Genomic DNA, 8378 nt, shown 5'->3' on the forward strand with positions numbered 1-8378 from the left:
CCCCCAAACCAATACCAGACCATTTTCCCCTCGCCTCCGACCCTAACCCTGTTTCTCTCCTTCCCTCCTAATTTGTGGTAGCTTTCTTCTCTCTTCCAAGTGGAATTGAGGCATCCTCACTTGGGCCCTTCAGCTTGTTGATCTTTTGAAGTTCTGTGGACTGTATCTTGGGTATTCTGTTCTCTCTCTCTCTCTCTCTCTCTCTCTCTCTCTCTCTCTCTCTCTCTCAGCTAATATCAACTTATTAGTGAGAACATTCTGTGAATGTCCTTTTGGGTCTGAGTTAACTCACTCAGGATGCTATTTTCTAGTTCCATCCACTTACCTGCAAAACTCAGGAAGCCCTTGTTCTTAATAGCTGAGTAGTACTCTATTGTGTAAATAAAGCACATTTTCTGTATCCATTATCCTGTTGTAGGACATCTGGATTATTTCCAGCTTCTGGATATCATAAATAAGGCTGCTATGTACATAGTGAAACATGTGCCCCTGTGGCATGGTAGGATATCTTTGGGGTATATTCCCAAGAATGTTATTTCTGGATCTTTAGGTAGATCTATCCAATTTTCTGAGGAACCTCCAAATTGATTTCCAGAGTGGTTATACTAGTTTGCAATTCTACCAGTTTTGGAGGAGTGATCTTCTTTCCCTACATCCTCAACAACATGTGCTGTCACTTGAAGTTTTGATCTTAGCCATTTTTATTGTTGTAAAGCAGAATCTCAGAGTCATTATGATTTGCATTTCTCTGATCTCTAAGGACTTTGAACATTTCTTTAGGTGTTTCTCAGCTGTTTCAGATCCCTCTGATGTGAAATCTCAGTTTAGTTCTATACCCCATTTTCTGACTGGGTTGTTTGGTTTTTTTTGTTGGTAAGTTTCCTAAGTTTGTTATATATTTTGGATGCTCGCTCTCTATCAGACATGGGTTTAGTTATTGTTATTAAATCTTGTTGTTGTTAAATATTGGCCTGCTCCCGTCCAGATAGGGCACACCAAAAACATGTGGATAGATTTAGTTGGAGAAAGAGACAAGAGGCGAGAGAAAGAAGAGAAAGAGCAAAGGAGAGGGAGAGAGAGAGAGAGAGAGAGAGAGAGAGAGAGAGAGAGAGAGAGGAGAGACAGAAGCTGTCTGCCTTTCATTTGCAAATTGAGCCAAAAAGTCTTCTGGGAATGTGTGGCCATGGCCATGGCAACAGTGACCAAATGGTGTCCCTGCTGAAGGAAATTCCTGATACCAACATTAGTGAAGACTTTTTCCCAATCTGTAAGATTCGGTTTGTTTTATTTACTATGTCCTTTGTCTTACGGATGTGTTCCAGTTTCATCACGTTCTATTTACTTATTCTTCATCTTAGAATGGGACACCATTGGAGTTCTGTTCAGGAAATTTCTACCTGTGCCAATGAGTTAAAGGCTCTTTCCCACTTTCTCTTCTATTGGATTCAGGTTACCTGGTTTCACTTTGAGGTCCTTGATGCATGTGGACTTGAGCTTTGGTCATGGTGACAAATATGCGCCTATTTTCATTTTTCTGCATACAGACAACCAGTTAGACCAGTACCATTTCTTAAAGATGCTTTCGTTTATCCATTATATATTTTTGGCTTTTCTGCCAAAAATCAAGTGTGCCTAAGTATGTGTTTTTACTTCTGGGTCCTCAATTTTATTCCAATGATCAACCTGTCTGTCTTTATACTAAGACCATTCAGTTTTTAATCACTATTGCTCTGTAGCAGAGTTGAGGTCAGGGATGGTGATTCTCCCAGCTGGTTTTTTATTGTTAAGAATTGTTTTCACTGTTCTGGGTGTTTTGCCTTTTCAGATGAATTTGAGAATTGCTCTTCTATGTCTTTGAAGAATTGTGTTGTGATTTTGATGGGGATTACATTGAATTTGTAGATTCCCTTTGTTAGGATGACCATTTTTTACTATGTTATGTCTGCCAATCCATGAGCATGGGACATCTCTCCATTTTCTGAGAGCTTCAGATTCATTCTTGTGAGACTTGAAGTTCTTGTCATAAAGGTCTTTCACTTATTTGGTTAGAGTTACCCCTAGATATTTTATATTATCTGTGCCTATTGTGAAGGGAATTGTTTCCCTAATTTCTTTCTCAGCCTGTTTATCATTAGTATAAAGGAAGGCTACTGCTTTATTTGATTTAATTTTATATCTGGCCATGTTTCTGATGTTGTTTAAAGCTGAAGTTCTCTGGTAGAATTTTTGGGATCGCCTATGTACACTATCATATCATCTGCAAACAGTGATACCTTTATTTCTTCTTTGCCAATTTTTATCCACTTGATCTTTTTTTGATGTCTTACTGTCTTTGAGTTTTCTATTTAATAGACATGGAGAGAGTGGGCATCCTTGTCTTGCCCAAGATTTTAGTGGGATAGCATCAAATATCTCTTCATTTAGTTTGATATTGGCTGTTGGTTTGCAGTAAATTGATTTTATTATGTTTAGGCATGGGCCTTGAATTCCTGATCTCTCTAATACTTTTAATGTGAAGGCATGCTGGATTTTTTTTCAAATGCTTTTTCAGCATTTAAGGAGATGATAATGTCATTTGTTTCTATGCATTTGTTTGTATGGTGGATTACATTAATGGATTTTTGTATATTGAATCAACCTTGCATCCCTGGGATGAAGACAACTTGATTGTGGTGAATGATGGTTTTGATGTGTTCTTGGATTTGGCTTGCGAGAATTTTATTGAGTATTTTTGCATCAATATTCAGAAGTGAGAATGGTTCGAGGTTCTCTTGTTTGGTAGGGTTCTTGTGTGGTTTAGGTGTCAGAGTAATTGTGACTTCATAGAATGAATTAGGTAGTGTTCCTTCTGTTTCTATTTTATGGAATATTTTGAGGAATATCGATATCAGGTTTTCTTTGAAGGTCTGGTAGAATTCAGAACTAAATCCTTCTGGCCCTAGGCTTTTATGGTTGGGAGATTTTTCAATGACTTCTTCTGTTTACTTATTGGATATGGGCCTGTTTAGAAAGTTTACCTTTGTATGTGGTATCTCTCTAGAAAATCATACATTTTATGTAGAATTTCCAGTTTTGTTGAGTGTAGACTTTTATGGTAGGATCTGATGATATTTTGATTTTCATCTGTTTCTGTTGCTATGTCTCCATTTTCATTTCTGATTTTGTTAATTTAGATAGTTTATTTGGGTTGCTTATGTCTAACTTCTTGAGGTTTTGTAAATCTTGGATTTTAGTCCTCTGTCAAAGTGATACTAACACTTCAAGTGCTATATTGAATGGATATGGGGAGAGTGGGCATCCTTGTCTTGTCCCAGATTTTAGTGGCACAGCTTGGTGAAGATCCTTTCCCAATCTGTAGGCTGCCAATTTGTCCTATTGACAGTGTCTTTTGACTTACTGAAATTTTACAGCTTCATGAGGTCCCATTCATCAACTGTTGATCTTAGTGCCTGGGCCATTCCAACAGTGGTCTGTTCAGGAAACTGTCTCCTATACCAATCTGGATTGCTTTGTCTAGCCTCAGTGAGGGAGAAAGCACCTATTCTCTAAGAGATGTGAAGTGCTGAGGGTGGGAAGAGTGGCATTTTTCAGCAGGGGTCCCGTTTTCAGAGGAGAACGAGCAGGGGCAATGGAGGAAAGATTATGGAAGGGGGTGACCAGGAACAGTCAGTCAATGGGATGTAAAGTGAATAAGTAAAAAATAATAATAATATTCAATTAAAACAAACAAACAAAATCCAAGCACATTTGCATTGTTTTAGGGAAATAACTGCAGATACAAAGTCAGTGAGCATTATCTATCAAAATCAACAAGATGAGAATATTTTTGACAGTCAGCCTAGGGTTCATAATTCTGATCACACAAAAGAGACATAAGATCCATATCCCATTACTGTGTCACCTTGACCCATTTTATATTCTTATGAAATTTATAATAACAATTAATTTACCATTCTGTAATACTATATGTATAAACACTGTCAATGTCGATTCTAAATACCTATCATAATAAATTTTGAAAATCATGAAATATTATTCCCTGTCAACAATATGATAGGAATATTATTGAACTAATCTAAAAATCATGTATTCACTGTTTCTGAAATTAGTATTAGTAGAGCTCACACTAACATAAATGATAAAGAATATTTGACCTTCAATGGTTATTAAATCCTAGTAAAATTAAACAACAGGTAGAAATTAACTTTGAGTAGCAGGACTAATTGCCTAAATTACCACACTTTAAAATTTTTAATAATTCATTGTAATTACAAACAGAAGGGCTTTTAAAGAAAAATCTCTCTAACTATATGATCAGTCATTATTTAAATAAGTCACTTAAGTACGCGAAATTGCAAACATGTGAAATGGTAGTCATTAGGAAGCCTTGAACTAGAAATAAAGGAGAAGAATTAATAAAATTAAGTCTGATTCTTTCATTAAAATGTTACTTTCATTACAAATTTATCCACTAACTGGATGATGTAATCCATATTACATTAACTAAAGTTCTGGTAATTATAATAATATAAAATATAAATCATCTTGGAAATTCAGTTTTTAATCATTTTTTGCTTCGTATGTGTTTTTTATTTTGGCTATTAAAAACTTAACTAAAGAGTCATTTTATTTAGAAAAGACACGTATGGTCATAATTTGTGAATAAAATTAAGAATTGCCAGGTGGTGGCTCACACCTTTAATCTCAGCATTCCATATTCAAAGGCAGGTACTTCTTTGAGTTCAATGCCAACTGGGTCTACAGAGAGAGAGTTCAAAGACAGCCAAGGCTACAAAGAGAAAGCCTATCTTGAAAAAACAAAAAAATAAAAATAAAAAAAGGGGAAAAAAGAAAACAGAGGAAAAAGTAAAAGTACCATAGCAATAAAGTCATAATTAAGTAGGCCACTGAAAATTATTTTAGAATGATTCTGAGACTTAAGAGATAGCTCATTATTTAAGACCGTTTACATAAGAATCATGGGGATCAGAATTTGAAATCTTGCAAACACAAGTTTATTTCTACAAATGCTCATAAATGTAGTTCAAAGGCATGTGCAGACACAAGAACTGCTGAGACCATCTGACTTCTAACCAAAGTATGAACTAGCCCTGCATTCGAGGAGAAAATAATGATTAAAAAAAAGTATGTGAAGACTTATAGAGAAGGATATAAAATACCTTCTTTTGGCCTAAGTGTACATATTCACACACACACACACACACACACACACACACACACACACACACACACACCGCAATATGCACATGCATTTATATTCAAAACCAAACACACACAGATGCAATACACACACATACCCTGCACACAGAGAGAAACACATACACACAAACAGACCTCTCTCTCTCTCTCTCTCTCTCTCTCTCTCTCTCTCTCTCTCTCTCTCTCTCTCTCTCTCTCTTTCTCTCTCTCTCTCAGAGAAGAATTTATTTCTGATCATTAGGCTATCAAAGACCAGGGAAAGAAAGAAAGCATGGATCTACATCAGAAAATCTGCAATCAAGTTGAGAAAATTTTTTATTATAAATAACAGTTTTGCACCAAATAATACTAGCAATGCTCTAGAGATGAATATAAGTTGTAGTTAACATGACAAAGAGTTTTATTTCAGATCATGATATATGAGAGTCACAAAGCTAGAGTGAAAATCAATCCTAAGCACCTAATGGAAATGTAGATTTGGTATGGAATTACAATAACCATAATATTGTAGTTATTGGAGTGGTCATTTCTTTTACTTTTTCTTTTTGTTTACTTTCTTTTTCATGTAATTTACTTGGTTCTTTTGATTTTTTTATTGCAAACAAATTGTTACTTTTATGCAATATATTCTGATTACTGTATTATCTCTCTTATCTTTTCCTAGACCCTTCCAACCTAACTATCTATCCAAAACCATCACTTCCTTTCTCTCTCTTAAAAAAAAACTGGCAAAAATGAAAGAAGCCACAATAAAACAAGATTAAACAATTAAATATGAATTGGGGAAAAGCAAGTGAAATATATACATGTGCAGATAAACAAACACACATACACATGCACACACACACACACGCACACACACACACACACACACACACACACACACACACACACACCTGTACTCAATAAAAACACAAAATCAGAAACCATATTATGTAAGAAAAAGACCACTATAATCAAATAGCACTATATCACAAAATGGATCTCCAAAAACACCACTGAATTCATTTTGTGTTGGCCATCTCTTCTTAATCATGCAGCTACCTTTAAGAGTGCTTAATATACCAGTGGTATTAATATTAGAAATATTAATATTTGCATTGTGAGTTGCAAGAATTGTAGATAGCGATATAGTCATTTCTGATTATAATGCTTGTAATATATATTGCATCAGCATGACTTTAAATGACTCTCCCTCAATTATAGGACAGCACTCCATCCTGAGAGGGACAGTCCAAATAGCAACAGCTCTTGCAAGCAGTTGTGAGGGAAAAAAGTGATATTGCAAGTATGATCCTTGCATCTGACCATGCATACTATTATCAAGAGATGTCGCTCTCCAAGAATGAGTACCTAACCAATTTTTACATTTTTCCATTGCAATACAAATGCAAATGCTCTAGTAGATCATTTTCACTTGGTATAAAAGCCAAAGAGATACAAGCTACAAGCTAGTAGTGTTAGCCTGGGTCCATGTTTCTTCCTATGAGTTATAAAAACAGCTTGTCTCTAAGCAGAGCGTATTTCTAAACCTTAAAGAAGACACTGAACAGCCGGCTGCTCATTTGTGAAAATGGTTAATTAATAAGATCCCAATTGACAGGACATGGTTTAGATCATGTATGGGCGTCTTCATTTTGTCTTTTACTCAAAGAAAATTCTATCTCTTTTGATTGTAAAGAGGTTTATGTTGAAAAAAGAAAATCATATTAGTGTCACTCAGGATGAGAACCTTAGTAAGACCGCAGTGAATTGAAATTTTGGACAAAATGTTTTAGTTGTACAAGAAGGATACAGAAGGTCAAACAGACTAGAGAAGGATTGAAAGTTCCCTTACTATATAACAATCAAAACAGTGAATATGCAGGCCAAAGAAAAATATGAAAGACAGCAAGAAAATACCAACTAGCATAAAGGAGGATTTATTAGAATTACATTTGACTTCTCAATGGAATCCAGAAGCCAGAACAGTCTGGACAGATGCTGCAAACTCTAAGAAACCACCGATGTCAGCCCAGAAAAACTTTTAGTTAACACAGATAAAGAAAATAAGTCAAACTTAAGCAATGGCTATGTACAGATCCAGCCCTACCAAAAGTGTTAATGGGAAAATTCCACTCTTAGGAAATTCACTACACTTGTGAAAATGAGAAGAAATAAATTACCTAAAGAAAAAATGCAGGGACACACACACACACACACACACACACACACACACACACACACACACACACACCATGGAAAGAGACAGAGAAAAAGAGATGGAAACAGAGACACAGAGAGACACAAAGAATTCGGGAAAGGACACATTTATCAAGAGATTCAAGTAATATAATATAGCTTAAGGTAACTCTAACCAAAGAAGTGAAAGATTTCTATGATAAAAACCTTATGAAAAAATTGAAGATGATATCAGAATTAGGGAAGAACCTCCATGGTTATAGGTTGGTAGGATTAGCATAGGAAAAAAATGGTTCTCTAATGAAAAGCAATCTACATATTCAATGTAAGCTGTATCAAAATTTCAAAACATTTTTTAAAAGATCTTGAAAGGAGACTTCTCAGCTATAAGTGGAAAGAACAGAAACAAACAGTTAAAATAATTCAGAATAATGAAAGGACAGCTGACGATACCAACATCCTTGACTTTAATTTGTACTAAAAGCTATAGTCATAAAAATCGTAAGGTATTGGAATACAAACAAATACACTATCAATGGAATTAAATTGAAGATCCATACATATTTTGAAACACAAATGGATACCTTAGTTTTGATAAAGAAATCAGAAATACACAAGAGAAGATGGCACCTTCAACAAATGATGCTAGTCTAACTCAATTTCACCACTTAGAGGAATGCAAACAGATCCATATCCAGTACCCTGAACAAAACTGAAGTCTGAGTGGATCAAGGACCTCAATATGAAACCAGATCCAATGAACCTGACTGAAGTGAAAGTGGAGAATGGCCTTGAATGCATTTGCACAGGAGATGACTTTCTGAACAGACCACCTCTAGCATAAGCCTTAAGATGATTGATTAATAAATGGAACTTCATGAAATGTAAAAGCTTCTGTAAGCAAAGGAAACCCATGATTAGAAAATGTGGCAGCCTAAGAATAGGAAAGGTTTTAACCAACTCTATGCCCTATAAAG

The sequence above is a fragment of the Rattus norvegicus genome, chromosome 14, assembly GCF_021556685.1.
Source record: "Rattus norvegicus strain SHRSP/BbbUtx chromosome 14, alternate assembly SHRSP_T2T, whole genome shotgun sequence".
Lineage (NCBI taxonomy): Eukaryota > Metazoa > Chordata > Mammalia > Rodentia > Muridae > Rattus > Rattus norvegicus.